The sequence below is a fragment of the Myodes glareolus genome, chromosome 16, assembly GCF_982192425.1.
Source record: "Myodes glareolus chromosome 16, mMyoGla1.1, whole genome shotgun sequence".
Classification (NCBI taxonomy): Eukaryota; Metazoa; Chordata; class Mammalia; order Rodentia; family Cricetidae; genus Myodes; species Myodes glareolus.
In genome coordinates this window covers 15003060-15020543 of record NC_142041.1, presented here as the reverse complement: position 1 = coordinate 15020543, position 17484 = coordinate 15003060, and the positions used below count along the sequence as shown (strand labels likewise).

The 17484-nt window shown below is 41.1% G+C and overlaps 1 pseudogene; it reads left to right on the top strand.

Annotated features, from left to right (window-relative positions):
* Positions 1–247: 247 nt before the first annotated feature.
* Positions 248–16449, top strand: LOC125390689 (COP9 signalosome complex subunit 2-like; annotated as a pseudogene).
* Positions 16450–17484: the final 1035 nt, after the last annotated feature.

Sequence of the window (17484 nt, the reverse complement as noted above, 5' to 3'; positions counted from 1 at the left end):
TGAGTGAAGATCTATGCATGAGAAAGGGTGATAATGTGAATGAGTAGTGTAACATGGATCTTTGTCAGTGTGGATGGCATCATGATGCATGCTTATATGTGTGCTGTTAGAAAGCAAATATGTCTATAATACATGCATAGGTATAAGAACCTGGTACGTACGGAATGACTCTCCTGACTGGCTCCTCTTAGTGGATTTCCTATTTGGATAAATGTTATACTATATTGTGAGGGTTCCTGCAGTCGTCATGACTGGAAGTGAAATGGTCCCGGAAGAATCAAGAAGGAAAACTCAGTTCAGCTCACTTAACTGGGCCAGATCAAACTTCAGGAGTCTGATGCCAGATGGTTTCCTGCTAGTGTATGTAAACACAGTACAATTTGAAGAAAGGTTTCCAGGTAACAATCTTTCCAATTCAAAATCTACAATAAAGCTTAAAGTCTGACTACATAGAAGCTCCTTTGCAAAGTACATGTGACCATGAAGGTGGGTTCTGTAGCTAAAAGGCAAAAATGCTAGTGTGGTCTCTTGCTGAAATAGCATAGAGGTCAGCAGGCCATAGAGGACATGTGACATCTGCCATGAGGATGGGTTTATTTATTATACATGACTTAAATTCATTAGGATAGGATAATTATTGAAACATTTATTACATGTTTCTTGCTTGATAATATTTATGCTGGCTGTAATTTTAATTTTTATACCTTATATTTGTTCTTATTGTATATAATTTTGTATTAGGCTCAGAACTTTCTTATTTAAACAAAAGGGGGAGGTGCTGAAGGAATTCCTACAGCCAGTAGCTTTTAAGTTACCCGCTCATTTGGTCACGGCCCCTTACATTATATATGCCGATGTAAAGCACGCATCTGGCCTCTCTTTCGGCTGTGGGATTTGGTTGCTGTTCTCCATTCGTAGAGAGGACTGTAATCTGTGAGTCTACCCCCAAATAAATAACCCTTTATTATATTCAGTTCTGAGCTAGTGTAAAATTTCTTTTAAGTGTCCATCCTCATGTTCTAATACCAGCAAAACAGTACCTCAACAATAGGACAGATGAGCTGGCCAATGAAAGTGAGGGCAAGCAGTCAAAAAGCAAAAGCTTCCTTCTTTCACGTCATCTATGTTGGCTGTCACCAGAAGGAGTGGCCCCTCTGGTGTGTCTTTTTACCTTAAATGGTTCAATCAAAAAAAAAAATTCCTAAGAGTCATGACCAGGTGCTTGGATTTAAGCTGATTACAGATACAGTAAAGTTGGCAATCAAGATTAGCTCTCTCTCCTTAACTCAATAAAAGAAAAAAAATGACTAATTTGCCTTCATTCGGACTTGGTTAGTTTATATTAGTCGTCAATCAAGAAAATGTGCTGCACTTTCCAATATACCAGTCCTATGGAAACATTTTCTCAATTAAGATTTCTCCTTGTTAGATGAGTCTAACTTATGTCAAGTTGGCATAAAACTTAACAGCACAGCTGGATTAAAATATTTTTAATCTTGATAGCAGTTTTCTGGACAACTCAAACTCCCTACATTTTGCTAGAGGTCAGTGCATTCTCCAATCCCAGCCTGGCTGCAACATTCTAGACACAAACCTCTGTCCTGTGCTTGAGTGCAGTCTTTCTGGGACTATGTGCCTCCCCCTGTTGTGGTGTCTGGAAGCTTCCAACCTCAGGCAGTACTTGACTTTGCTCCAGTTTGCACTTCCTTTTCTTAGACCATTCTTGTGTTAGTCTCTGCAGAAAATGAAGGCATTAGGAGGTAGCTGTATGATTCCTTCGGGGAGTTGAAGAGCTGACTATTCACATCCACAGGGCAAGGAAGGCAGCTTGATCTTAGTGTTGGGAATGAGGCTGATGTCCCTGGGCAGAGTCCTGTTCTCTGGGGGAAACACAAGTTTTGGCTGTAACATGAGGGCCGGCTTGTTGGGGTATCTGTCCCACCCGGTACCCCACAGCCAGCAAGTCCCAAAGAAATAACAGAGTCTACATTTGGTTATAAACTGATTGGCCCATTAGGTCAGGCTACTTATTAGCTCTTATAACTTATGTTACCCCATTACCCTTATCTACGTTAGCACATGGCTCAGTACCTTTTCCAGCGGGGCAGCTTACATCTTTCTTCTCCGGTGGTCTGGGCAGAACTGCGGAGGGAGTTTCCTGCTTCCCAGAATACTCCCAGTCTCTTTGCTCCACCCCTACTTCCTGTCTGACTTTCCTGCCTATACTGCCTGCCTGGCCAATCAGCGTTTTATTAAAATATGATTGACAGAATACAGACAATTCTCCCACACTATTTGGCCATTCACCAGATTAAATGGGGCCCCTCAGATGATCTGAGATAACCTCCCTTACCTTAGTTAAGTAACTGTGGGTGACAGTCACTCTGTAGAGCACCCAGATGAGGGTGGAATAATGAAGCCATAGCTTAGCCATGTTGATGTGAAAAGCTATCTGTGCCTGTCTTCCTGAGTTTTAATGTGGGAATGGCAATGTGGAGTTCTCTGAAAGTTCGACAAGAATGTGTTGGTGAGGGTTTTGCTTTGTTTTGCTACCTTGACAGAAGCTGAAGTCACCTAGGAAGTGGAAACCTCAAAAGAGAAAAAAATTGAGAAAATCTTCAACATATTGTCTTGGAGGTAAGTCTGTTGGGAATTTTCTTAATTAATTACTGACATGGGAGGAACCAGTTTGCTGTGGGCAGTGCCACCCCTGGTCAGGTGGTCCTGGGTTCTATAAGAAAGAGGCTGAACGAGACATGAGGAGAAAGCCAGCAAGCAGCACTCTATGACCTCTTTCTCAGTTCCTGCCTTTAGGTTCTTGTCCTGAGTTTTTGTCTTGGCTTCCCCTGATGATGAACTGCAACATATGAAAAAAATAAATCCCCTGCATTGCTTTTAGTTATGGTGTTTTAGCAGCAATAGAAATTAAACTAATGAGCAATAAAAGAAGTTTCTCAAAGCAGAGATTGTACTTCCTGCAAACTTGCTTGAAGTCTCATGGAAAGGCCTCATATGTGGTGTTTTGACAATGCCTGGGGCAGCAATAGTATTTCCTTAAACTTTACAAAACCTTCTTAAAATTTAGAACACATTCAATCAAAGCTTCACAATTATTTAGTAGGCGATTCTGAGTTCTCCCTCCGCCCCTGACCAGAGAACAGGTAGGGAGGAACGGGGAGGTAAGAGCTGTGTGCTGGCTCTCCTCCCCACCCCATCAGGTTTCAAACTGTGTCTTGGTAGCCTCTATTGCATTTTCTGCCTCTGCCCCTAGAATCTGGTGGTTCCCAGGAAACCCCAAGTTTTATAGCTCACACCTCTCTGCCCAGTGTTGCTCCTGGAAGTCAGAATAGAGCAGGTCTATGCAAGCCCTTCCTGTAGTTTGGCAGACACGCTCTTCTCATTCCATCCCTCTGCCTGACCTTCCTACCCTCTCGTTTCCTCTCCTCTATCCTAACCCTTCTCTTTCCCCCAGGCATTGTCTATCCATTCACACTGGTTTTGTGTTGTCAGCTTCAATGCCTTTCTCTGTGCCTGCCTCTAGGCACCCTCCTTTCCTCAGCGTGGAATGTATGGCTATTACTCTTGAGACCCTGCCTAAATGTGCCCATGCCTCTCTCTGCACTCAACCCAATGTCTTCAGGCATTCGGTAAATGTTTGTGCAATGCACATGGAAAAGAGGTGGCCAAGACAACTGGCACTTCTGAAGCCCGAGTGGCGGCTGAAATAGGGGAAAACCACAATTTCAATTCACAAATGCTCTTCTGCGCAAAGCGAGCAAGAAGTTTAAGCTATAAATACTCTTCCTGAGTAATTAAACAGGACAAAAGATAATAATAGTTAGCTCAAAATGCAATCACATTTTAATAGAGTCTGGAAATTAAACAGGCTTTCTGACAATACATCTTCCAATATTCACATTGCCCACATTAGAGAATCATAGTTTCTGGTGGCTCTGAAATGGCCCACTGAATTTGAGTTTCACTGAAGTTATTACCATGAAGGCTGCAAATCGTTTCCTTGATATTTACAAAATCAAACATATCTCCTCTTAAGCACCAGATACCGGCTGTTGCATTGATTTAATCCCACTTACTAAGATTACAAGTTAAACTGGCAGTAGACACAGAGTCTTGTGGTAGAGGCAAAAAAAATTTATTTCAGCACAGTAAGTTACTTCTTTTCTTGCCCGTAGGGGATGAACACCCCAGATGGGCATCTACATGTGGAGTAAAAGGGGAGCACCTGGGAGAGCCTCCAAAGAGTCAGAGAGTCTGTGCTCAGAAGGAGGCATTATCTACCACTGGAATTGGAATCTAGTGCCCTGTACATGCTAAACAAACACATGATCGCTTATCTACTCTCTAGACCAGAGCCTGGCATTCCTGACAGACCTTGAAGGAGCCTGCAGAGAATTCATATTCAAAGGAACAAGAATGTCATTATGAGCTTACTGAAAATATATGGAATTATGATCTGAGAGAGGATAGTATTGCAAATAGGAATATGGTGATCATAAAATCTAATTTATCAATAATACACTTAGATATAGAGTATGAAGAATGATATTCTGTATCAATGGAATTTTGTTTTGGCTATGTTTTGAGGCGAGGTTTTATGTAGCCCAGACTGATTTTCGTACGGGAATATTGTTTTAACTGTGTAAAGATGTGTTACATTTGTTTCTGCTTCTTTTGTTAACAATACAAAGACATGTTACATTTGTTTGATTAAATAAAATTAACCTGGGGTCAGGAGGCTGAGTAAGCAACTCGCTGACAGGAAGTGGTAGGGAGAAACTAAGTAGCTAGGGTTCTTTAGTGGGGGTAGAGCAGAAGAAAAAAGGCCTTTTTTCTTGAGAGACACAAACAAGGAGAGGAGGTTAGCTATTTGCTTTTCAGTCTCCCAGAGCTAGAAGGATTCCCCCCAGCCTTTGAATCCTGAGTTTTGTAAAGGGATAGAGATTTAGGTAAAGCATCCTTTAGCAGCTGTGATAGAGCCAGTGCCTGAGGGAACAGAGTTCCCACTTGGCTGTGTTGCTGTGGTACTGGTAGTTGAAACTGCCGGTTGGGACAGCACTTGCTTCAGTTGCAGCCACTGTATTGAATGAAAACAACAGCTTTTAAACTCACTAAGTAGTTCAAGATCCCCTTGACCTCCTGGTCTGCCTCATGCCCCCAATTTGAAAGGGCTGGGATTACAGGCATGCATCATTGCACCCAGCTTCGGTAGACATGTTGGTCACCAGAGCATCACAATGTGTCAAGGGAAACTCACAGTAGAATACACTGTGCCCGCTGGAGCACATCTGTCATGGTGTTTCAGTTACCTCTCTGCACTGTGACAGGATACCTGAGATGGTACGCTTGCCTTGGCTCACTTGCAGAGGTTTTCAGGGCATGATTACTTGGGTCTGGGGTAGCATTGTACATCATGGAAGGGGTGTGTGGTGGAGAAGGCATGTTTGTCATAGGGCACCCAAGAAGTACATAGAGGTAGGAGCATGCCAGCACTCTGATATTCCATTTAAGGATGTTTCACAGATAACCTGCCTCTCTTCTACTTCTACCTGTGCCCTAAAGCTGCTTCTACTCCAGAGCCGCAAAGACTGGGATCTTGCCTTTGACAACAGGGCCTTTGGCGACATTCATGATTCACACCGTTACAAACACTATGCATAATATTTTTCTTTAAAACAGTAACTATTACATTGTAGAACCATTCATCTATCATGATCACCAATGGGATTTATTTATTAGACTTGTGATAGGAGTGCAAAGTTTCTTGTTCTCAAGGATAGCACCAGGGAAACCGGGAACGTTAAACATTCAGGCTCTTCTTTTCAAAGAAAAAGAAGTATAACCCTTTGTCCACCAAGACACCTTGGAAGGAAGGATCCTAATAGCCTAGGTAACCCCTTTGCTATCTGTTTTGCAAGGCCGTACCTCCCTTTCCCAAGCTCCCACAACCAAAACTGCTAATAGCACAGATGACCTCTGCACTATCTGTATGACTGAGACCACGCCAGATACTCCACTAACTCCTTATGATAGCACATGTAGCCTATCTTAGGACCCATCTTCATGGAACAGATGACATGTACTTTAAGAAGAGTTTTGATGTAATTAAGCCTCCTGTGCACAGGGAATTGTGTTACACCGGGGGGGGGGGGGAATTATGTTACACCAGGAGGGAATTATGTCACACCAGGAAACTCTTTTCCCCACTTGTACTGTACTTAAATATGCCTAAAAGAAACTGCCCCAGGTCAAATTCTAGAAATCTGAGCCAACACCAGCTACAGAGATATGTTGAACCTTTAACTGCTGAGACAACTTGCTGGCCCTTATTGAATGTCTTACTGCATGTTGTAAATCATATTAATGATGTACATTCAGAAGAGACTGAATTGGTCCTTCTCGTAAAGACATGCTCAGTTCAGTAAGCAGCAATGGTCAGCGTTCTGGGTATCTACTCTGGTACATATGTGCTTAGAGGAACATCTTATATACATGTCGGAGAGGGCCCAAGAACCAGGTGAAGATTCTGAAACTCCAGAAAGTATGCAATGAGGAGCAACCCGCCTAGGAGATCTCCTACTACGCGCTGACCTGGCAGAAGCTGCACAGATGCCATGTGCTTGGCTTAGCACTGGAAGTGGGTGTTATCAGAAGCCAGAATTTCAGTCAGAGCTGCCCAGAAAACTAGGTGGCCACACTGCTATGCCTGCTGGTGATTCTTCCCTGTGCAGCTACTTCTGTTTCTCAATGCTGCAACTAATTTGTGAACTATCTAGTGTGATTACGGAAGCTGGGCCTCATAAAGAACCTAGCTGCAAAAGGTCTTATGGGTTGAGGTTAGTTTTGCAAGTATAACTCAGAAGGACAGGCTGTGAAGGTCGCTGGAAAAGGTGAACCAGTCATGCCTGCTCTGCCATGAGAAGAGAGAGCATGCACACTGCTACTAGAGCAGGCAGCTTTGCTGCTGAAGAGGAATCGCAGGGATGAGCACCAGCTGATGCTGAGTGTGGAGTCTGCCCTGTCCAGCCGAGAAGTGACATGAGCCACAGATGCGATTTCCCATCTCACAGTAACCACAGCAGCAACAAGCAGCAGACAATTAATTTTCTTATCATATTTAACTCACAATGTTCCATATATGATCATTTTAACATGAAATAAATAAAAGGTTACGAAAGTGACTTAGCTTGCTTTTCTCATACTAGGTTTAAAAATCTGATATTTATTTTCCCCTTAAACACCCCTCAGTTTATACTAGCACCTTCAAAGCAATCTCTGGCCTCGGGTTCTAGACCACCACTCTAGACAGTGCTAAATGTGCAAGGTGCTGGGAAATTCAGAGTGGGAAGCAGTGAGACTTAGGGGCTGAGCTGCTGGGGAAAACTGTGACAGCGCCTGAGTTTGATAGACTGCGAGAACTTACTTACTGCCTCTGATTATTTTTTTGGCTGCTAGAAAGTTCAGCTTCTTCAGGCTTCCCATGTGGATTGAAGACCAGTAGTTCTCCAGGAAGGTTCCAGCTACCAGATTGAGGCTACTGAGGCTTTCAGCCTTGTGGATGCACATAGGGTGCGAGGCAGTCATTGTTGAACTATCCTGAGAGTATCGAATAAACCAAGCTAATGTCCCTTCTTTCAATATGTATTCATTTTGCTGGTTCTGTCCCTCTAGAGTACTGATGAGTACGGAGAGTGCTTTCCAAAGGGTCCACACATCACGTTTGTAGCAGCCATGTGTGACTAGTGTACGTTCTCTACATCCTCTTCAGCCTTTGGAGTTGTCATTATTATTTATGTTAGCCATTCTCTGTGGTGTTTAGTGACATTTACTGCAGCTTTAATTTGCATTTCTCTAATGGCTAAAGATGTGGAGCACATTTCATGTGATTATGGCCATCTGCGTATGCTTCTCAGTGAAATGTGTCTCTATGGCTTGCAACATTTTCTAAGTGGATTATTTCTTTATCTTTCTATTGCATTTTGGGAGTTATTTTCTTGAACATATTACAGATGTTTGTTCTTTTTTAATGTAGGGTATTAGAAATACTTTCTTTGTATCCTCCTTGTTACCTAGATTCTCTTGAACTGTGACTTGTAGCATAGTTAGTCTTTACTTTACAGCTACATCTGTAGCTGAACAAATACTATATGTAAGTTATAGGTGAGTGAAAAGTAGGTTTTGACTTTTTCTCTCCATCTCAATTTAAAACTTTGGGTCTTACCTACAGAGTCAGTGCCAGTTTTTGTTTGTCTCAGGTTCAAAGCTCTGTGGGTAATTTGGTCTGACATGTCATGGCTCATTATTCCTGAGAACAACAAAGATCTGATCTATATCAATATCTGCCACACAGGCATTCCGAAGAACTACCCCATTGTCTTGCAAATTGACGACCTGAGAAGCCTAGAGGATGAAGAAAGCCTGAGGCATCTCTCATCTGAATATAAGAGGCTCTGAAGCACAAATCAGCTGAAATTCCATGTGTAAGGTTTTTCCATATTTTTATTTAGCATTCCTTTCTTTAGTTTCTTAAAGCATGAGCTCTTAAGGTAAAGACAAAAGAATGAAGCTCAGGAAACAGCATGAAGAATTCAATTTATTTATTTGAGAACTAAATGAACTCACCAACGATGTCTGATAACATCAGGCATGCCTCTTAGAGGGAGAAGAAAGGATTTATTTTGAACCCAAGCTGAGCATGTCAATTATTGAATGAATCACAGTAAGCAGCCTTCCCTCGCTGTTGCCTGGACACGAATTTAAACTAATGCTGGCCATCCTTTGCTGACTTACAGAAGTTAAATAAAAACAGAAACAAGCAAATTTAGCTAATTTGATGTTACATTTGATCCTAGAGAACGGGTTACTGCTTCAAGACATGGATTCCCTGGTTCTAACTACATAATTCTTATAGCTGTCTCCAAGTTGAAATAGCCAGAGTCAGGAGAATAGATATTTGTGGGCTACATAGTTAAATCATTTGCTGTTTGTACAGTTCACAGGTTTTATGACTAGTATTAGGATAGTTGAAGGCTTTACTATATAGAGAATTTTACATGTGCTTATAAACTAGCATTTAACTGTTGTCTTAGGGTTTCTGTTGCTGTGATGAGATACCATGACCAAGACAACTCTTAAAAAGGAAAAATATTTAGTTAGGGTGGTTTACATTTCCAGAGACTTAGTCCATTATCATTATGGTGTGACATGGTGGCGTGCAGGCAGATATGGTGCTGGAGAAGGAGCTGAGAGTTCTTGCATCTTGATTCTCAGGCAGCAGGAAGTAATCTGTCTTACTGGGCATGGCTTGAGCATATATGAGACCTCGGAGTCCTTTTCCACAGTGACACACTTCCTCTGACAAAGCTTCACCTACTCTAACAAGGCCACATTGTGAATAGTGCCGATCACTTTGGGGAACATTTTCTTTCAAACCAGCACAGCTATGGAATATTGGCTTCTCAAGATTTAATTGCTTTCTCATTGCTAGCTAGTTTTTATTGAAGGCTTGCTATCTCTAAGGCATTGATCTGATACTTTACCTTGACTTGACTTTATTGACTCTATAGTATCATCAATTGTCCTATTTCATAAAGAGTAAAACCAAGGCAACAAATGTTTCAGTGATCTTTTCCACAAAGCCCATAATAGGTGAACTTGGAAGGACATGTAGACTTGAGTTTGTCTATTTTCATATCTACATAACCCCAAAACCATCCTTGTTCTCTCTTCCTCTCTGTCCCCACCCCCCGACTCCCATTGTAGGGATGGGAAGAATCCATTTCCCGTGTTTGCTGGTCAAAGCACCCACCACTGAGTTACACCCCTATGGGTTTTTCATACCTGGGAAGCTGGATAAGAGTGGATAAGTAATGATAAATGTTAAAAGTTTTTTCCTGTGTTTTCTTTCAAAGGACAGAAAGATGGAAGTTATAAGTCATGGACACAGAAATTCAATAGTGATGGATGTAATAACGAAGAACTAACTGTAAACATGTATTGTTTATCTCAACAGAAATATTTGCTACCACAAAATCACAACCAGTGGGTATGAAGTTAGTGAAAACATGAGTTGGCCAATGTCTAGATAAATGAACTTTGGCTTATCTGAGTAGCCTGCTAATTTATTTGAGTTCTGGCAGACTGCACATTTTGCTAAGCAACAAATAGTTGACATTTTAGAAACTTAAATTTCTTGCCTTTTTGTCTGTCCTTCACTTTTGCAATCTTCTAGAGGAGACAGCCACCTTTTGCTCAGGCCCTGGCTCCCTGATCCATCCATGTACGCAGTCTCCTTGCTGTGGGACAATGATCTGTATCCTGTCACTTGTATTTTAAAGAAACACTGGTTCGCCAGTAGCCAGGTGGGAAGCATAGGTGGGGTGACCTGGCAGGAAGTAGAGGCAGGAAAACGAGAATTCTGGAAGAGGGAAGTTTCAGTCTGAAGTTGTGACCCAGTCACAGAGGAAATAAGATGTGACTGTCTTGCCAAAAAAGGTACCAAGCCACATGGCTAACACAGACAAGAATTATGGACTAAAATAAGTTATAAGAGTTAATAAGAAGCCTGAGCTAATAGGCCAGTCAGTTTTATAATTAATATAGACCTCTGTGTATTTCTTTGTGACTGAACAGCTGCCTGATTGGGCAGGACTGGGTAGGACAGAAACCCTGGTCAACATCTCCTGGGTGCTATTTTATAGGTTTCTTGTTCTATTTCTTCTCAGTTTCTAGTTGTTATTGTTAGTTGGCTCTTTATTACTGTGACAAATACCTAATGGTTATTTTGGTGCAGGATTTAGGTCCTACTTGCTTGGTTCCTTTGCTGTTGAGCCTCTGTGGTGGGCAGGGGGGCATATACCAGAATGTGGTACATGTATTAAAGGCATAGCAAAACTATATTCTTCCGTGCAGCCAAGAAGAAAAGGAGGGAGGAAGGATCTGCTAGCCCAGCATTCCAACACACCCCGAAGAACCATACTCTTTTCCTTGGACTTTACTTAAGTGTTTCAAAGTCCTGCCAGCTCTGCATGGTATCATAGGGAGGTAACCAAGCCTTTAATGAACACATTTTAAAATATTTATGAATGTTTGTGGGCTGGTGAAGTTCTTTGGGATGGAGTCTCACTTTGCATCCCACACTGGCCTTGAACACGTGACTTCTGCCTGTGTTTGCTGTGATGGAACTGCAGATAAATGTCACCACAGCCTTTATTTTTTCACTTTAAAAATATAATCACATTGAACATGCTTCATTGCTTTTCATTTGCACACATTTCTGTAATGCAGTTCCTTTTCACCTGTTCAGTCCTAGTGTTCTCATGTTAACTATAGGCATGATTGGTAGAATAGTCTTCTGAAAGTCTTCCAAGGGCTATTCCAGGATTGACATACACTGTAAAAAGTGGATCAGTGGGTGGAGGCACTTGCTGCTGAGGATGATGATCTGAGTTCAATCTTCAGAACCCATATTCTAGAAGAAAAGAACGGAGTCCTCTAGTGATGTGCACACACACACACACACACACACACCCCTAACCTTCAGAACACAAAATAAATAAATGAAATACAATGTTTAAAATTTTTAATTAGTGAGTCACAAATGAATAAATCTTTTCAAAAAGATTTAACTTATTTTGAAAATAAAGCATATTTTTATATACAGGTTTCAAAAATCCACAGTAGACTATTTAAAAATACTAATTTTTAAAAATTGATGTGTACATGTGTATATTTATGTCACATGTATATCAGCACCAATGAGAGCCAGAAGAAGGTTTCAGATCAGTTACTGGTAGGCGTGAGTCACCTGACATGGGTGTGAGGAACTGAACTCTGTCACTCTGTGAGAGCAGCAGATACCCGTGCACCACCTTCGCAAGTCCCATTAAGTGTTTGACAGAATAGTTTTGCTGAAATTAAACCTATAGATCATACAAAATCATGCTTTTTATCTAGTTGGGGAAAAGTTGTAACTAGAAAGTATTATAATGGCCTGCGTACCAATAGCACTGTGACCGCATTCAAGCCTGTGTGAGTACCTTGAGGTTTCTTTAACCTGCAGAAAGAATTATTAGGTATGCAAAATTTAAAATATTTCAGTTTTATTGTTCGGTATCTTCTAGTTTCTGCCTTTGGAAAAAGGGACTTCCGCTTTAACACTGTTAAAATGAGCTCTTATCTCGACTATCCAGTTCCCTCATGCTCTCCCCCCCGGCTCCCCTCCTCCCCTCTTCTTCCCCTTCCACCCTCCCTCCTCCCCCCACTCCCACGCTCCCAATTTTGTCAGGCGATCTTGTCTGTTTCCCCTTTCCAGGTGGATCTATGTATGTTTTTCTTAGTGTTCACCTCGTTACTTAGCTTCTCTAGGATCATGAACTATAGGCTCAATACAACTAGTATCCACTTAGGAGTGAGTACAGACTATGCTAGTTTTTTGGGGTCTAGGTTACCTCACTCAGGATGGTTTTTTTTTCAAGTTCCATCCATTTGCACGTAGATTTCAAGATGTCATTGTTTTTAACCATTGAGTAGTACTCCATTTGTAAATGTGCCACATTTTCTTTATCCATTCTATGATTGAGGGCCGTCTAGTTTGTTTCCAGGTTCTGGCTATTACAAATAATGCTGCTATGAACATAGTTGAACAAATTTCCTTGTAGTATGTATGACTGAGCATCTTTTGGGTGTATGCCCAAGTCTGGTATTGATGGATCCTGAGGTACGTTGATTGCCAATTTTCTGAGAAACCACCATAATGATTTCCTGAGTGGTTTTACAAGTTTGCATTCTCACCATCAATGGAGGAGTGTTCCCCTTACTCCTCATCCTCTCCAGCATAGGCTATCATTGGTGTTTTTGATCTTAGCCATTCTAACTGGTGTAAGATGGTATCTCAGAATCATTTTGATTTTCATTTCCCTGATGGCTAAGGATGTTGAACATTTCCTTAAGTGTCTTTCAGTCATTTAAGATTCTTCTGTTCCTTTACCCTCTCTGAGGAGTGGATGGGGCATGGGGGAAGACAGGTGCAGGGAATGGGAGGAGGGGAAGGAATGGGAACTAGGATTGTTATGTAAAGTGATAAAAGATTTTCTTTTTTAAAAAAATAAAATAAGCACTTATATTTTCTTCTGCTTTTGAAAATTATCAATATTTATTTTAATTTTGTAATAATTCTTTAAAAATTACTCACAGTTTTTGTTGAGATTATAATTGGAGACTGCTCCGTTAAGACATTTCCAGCTTAAATTTGCTTGGTGTGCATTTAAATGTGGTCGAATGAGGGGATAGACTCTGTCTTAGTTTTCCATTGTTGTGAAGAGACTCCATGACCACAGCAATTCTTATAAAGGAAGTAATTTAATTGGTTCTTGCTTACAGTTTCAGAGGTTTAGTCCACTGTCATCATGTTGAGAAGCACAGAGGCATACAGGCGAACATGGTGCAGAAGAGGTAGCTGGGAGTTCTACAGCTGGATCTGCAGGCAGCAGGAAGAGAGAGTAAGAGAGCCACTGGCCCTGGCTTAGGCTTCTGAAACCTTAAAGCCAATCTCCTGGTGACATGCTTCCTCCAAGAAGGCCACACCTACTCCAATAATTCCACACTCCCTAATCCTTCTCAAGTAGTGGCACTCCCTGATGACTAATATATGACTTGTATACTCAAATATATGAGCCTTTGGGGACCGTTCTCACTCAACTCACCACAGGCAACCTTAATCCTACTTACTTCCCTTACTGTTCTATAGGTGAGGTACAGTTTCTGTACGGGTTTAGCACAAATGAAATGTATGAAGCTGTCTTGGTCCTGGCATCTCATTTATTTGCTGGGGGTGAAAGATGCTTTTCTTAAACTTTGAAATGGCAGTGAGCAACAAGGCCGCTGTTCACAAGGTCAGGCGCAGAAAGTGCTCTCTCTCATTCATTTTACCCTGTGCAAGATAAGAATCTTGATTTATCAATTCAGATATGTTGTCTTTGGTAAATCCTCTCCTATGCCAGGATGTGTGGTAGAAAGGATGAGGTGGGATCTGGCTTTGTGAAGGAGTTACATAAAAACAACAAGTAGGAAGACAACATATAGAAAGCATATCGTGGTAACTAGTGATTAAATGGCTGCAGCATGGTTACTAACGAGTGGGTAAGCATTGAAACATGAATGGTGAGTCCATGTGTAGCAGTGACTGCTATTTTGTTTTTAAAAGTCTCTGGTTTTTCTTCAGATCATACATTCTGAGCTTTCCAACTTCCTTTATGAGGCTTCCTCTGTAAAACTCCTGACAATTCCTGTGACAATCATGGCTTTGTAAACACATATGACTCAAACCAATCTCCATGTGTGCACATTTCCCTTGATACATGGTGCACTGTACGCCTCAGACTGCTTTACTCCTGTCTCAGCCTCCCTAGTATCTTGGGCATTCAGATAAATGCAGTTATGCCTGATTACTGTTTTCTTTCAGTGAGGCATTGTATTTGGATCTCAAGGTATGCACAGCTGGTCAGAGAGCCAGATGTGTAACTAAATTACTTTACATGCATTATTATCATCAAAAATAACAGAGAAGTGTCATTGGGGGAGGAAACAGGACCACAATAGAAACATCCTTGTACTTACAGACTTAGGGGTTGTCCTACCAAATATAATTTGAGTAGAAATGCCCCCCCCTCAAATACTTTGCTCCTAAAGGGTTGGTTCCTGACTGGTGGCAATGTCACTATCTGTGGAGGCTTTGGAGACTTTCAGAAATGGGCCTAGCTGGAGAGCAGAGGCTGCTGGAAGTCTGCTCTTGGGAACTGTATCTTGCCCCAAGTTCATCTCTCTGGTGTTCTCTCTGTTTTCTGGATGCCATGACATAAACTGTTGTCTTCTGCCATCCCTCTCTACAACGATGCTGAAATTTTATGCTAAATGACTGTTGGCTCCCGTGTGTTGTTAAGCTATTTGGTCACAGCAATGTGAAAGGATCTACTAGAGAACCTTTGTTCTACAAGCGTACCTATAGAAGCGTACCTATATAAGTGTACCTATAGAAGCCCTTGGCTTTGACTATACCATTTGGTCCTTAAGTCCTTAGAGAGGCTTGTGGGAAGAATTTAGAGAAAGTCCATAGTTCTGTCAGCAGAGCAATAGGAGGATGTGTTAATGGGAACTCATAACACCAGAATGCTAATGGCAGTGTGCATAGTCGGTTTCCAATTCCTCCTCCCCTCCCAACTCTAGTAAAGATGTCTGACACAAGGACTATTTCAGATGCAGCGATAGGGAGATGGTGACCTGGAATACTCCAAAGAACAGAACTCTGAGGCAAATGTGGATCTGGAGAATGAGTACTGTAATACCAGCGCATTAATAGAAGACCCCAAAGCAGCATCAAGTGGCTTCTAAGTTTTGGAACTAGAAGGTGAAGGAGAAGCAGAAGATCAAGATAAACTCGAGATGATAGACTTGCCAGGGATAAAAAGATAAAATCTGTTGGCTTGTGTTCCAGGGGCAAATAGAAGGCTAGTCTGAAAAAAAAATCTCTGAACTCTATTCCCGAGTATATCTGTAATTCCAAGATGGACACACTGCACTAATTTTATAAAACAACACTGGAAGCTCGGAAGACTGTAATCCATAAAGTTCGCAAAATTATATTTAGAATAGGAAAAATATGGAAAGCCTCAATAAAATTTATGACAGTTATGTGAATCTTGTCAGAATGATGATGGGAAAGATGACCTAAAAAAAAGGTATCCAGTTATTAGGGATTCAAATATATGCAACCCAGAAAATAACAAAGCCCTTCAGATTGAGTCCACTATCCCTCATCTACTGATTATGAAATCATCTGAGAATGTGGTATAAAGTATACTTGAGAGAAGGTCATTTCAAAAGATGTACACACTTTTTTAAGCTTACAATAATTATGATGAATCACTGAAAGCCGAGACACAGTAGTTGTTCAAGCCTTTGGTCTTAGCAAATATGCTAATGAGATCAGGAAGGCATGCATTTGACTCATAGGAGGACAGGCTGTATAAAAATGATCCAGAAGTTCAAGCTGTGACGGATTTGTGCATGTCTCTTAGAGCACTGACATCACTGAATTTGAAAAGATTCTAAAAATAAGCCACAGCAGCATCATGGATGACCTATTCATATAAGTATACGCTGTGCAGCTTTTATTAAATAAGAACACAAGTGCTCATAAAATTAATTAAGCCTTGCACCAGAATACATAGTCCTTATATTTGTAAGGACTGAGACACCGATGCAGGGGGTGTGGAAAGTTTGCTCCTGCAACGCATACTGGATAGCAGCGTTCATGACCGAATAATCTGGTCAACCAACTCAGTGAACTGGAGCATCAGCAGAGGGGTGGTGCGTGATGTTCTACTGAACAAGATAAATTCTCTGAACTACGCTATGGTCAGTAAACTGGCTTAATGGGGAACAAACTGTGGAGACACACTTAAGGCAACAGTGCCAAGGAAAAATTCAGAAGGGACTGGAGGCAACAAAACAAAACAAAAACAGCAACAAAATTCCTGTTTGTTGCTGAGTCCTGGAAATGTGACAGACATGCTATTTTGATCAACTGGTTTTGCTGCTGAATTATTCCAAGAAAACCAGTTTTAATCTCTGGAAGAGTAGAGATCTGTGGACTTTATAATGCAATGATCCAAATTTATAATCCGAACATATGGCATCATGATATTTTGTCACAGAGAACATAACCAGAGGTGATCTGTGTAGAGATTTAAACACACTGACATGCTACTGTTAATGAAGGTTTGTTTGTTTTTGTTGTTTGATTTTTTTTTCAGACAGGGTCTCACTTTGTAGCTTTGGCTGGCCTAGAACTGATTAGAGAGATCAGGTGAGCCTCAGATCTCTAGAGATTTGCCTGGTTTGGCTTCCCAACTGCTAAAGTTAAAGGCCTGTATCACCTACCTGTTTGTTACTTAATTTCGACATATTTATCTGCAGAAATCCTTTCACAGATGATCTGCAGTAGTTTGATATTCATACTCTTTTGAACACTTCTTTTTCTCATGTATAAATAAAAATATTTGCTACAATTTGCAAAATATCAATTCTCCTAAAATGTGTAGGTGTCTTTCTGTTCCTGTAGCTAGTAAAGCCTAGACAGACCCATAATGAGAGCAACACACTGTTTCTCGGGGTTTCTGCAGCAAAGAAAATAATGAGGCTCAGAAACTGTCTGCTTCTTGGTGAGTTTTTATTATATTTGGTGTTACTCTTTTATTTTTTTAGTTCCTTAGACATTTCTGATTATTTTATTTCCAGTTAAGATTTTAAAAGCTTCAAAGTGAAGAGTTAGCATTTTTGTTTGTTTTCAAGACAGGGCCTTACTATGTAGCTTTTGCTGGCATGGAACTGACTATATAGACCATCTTGGCCTCACACTCACAGAATCCATCTGCTTCCTGAGTACAAGATAGGCTATGTGGGTTGCCA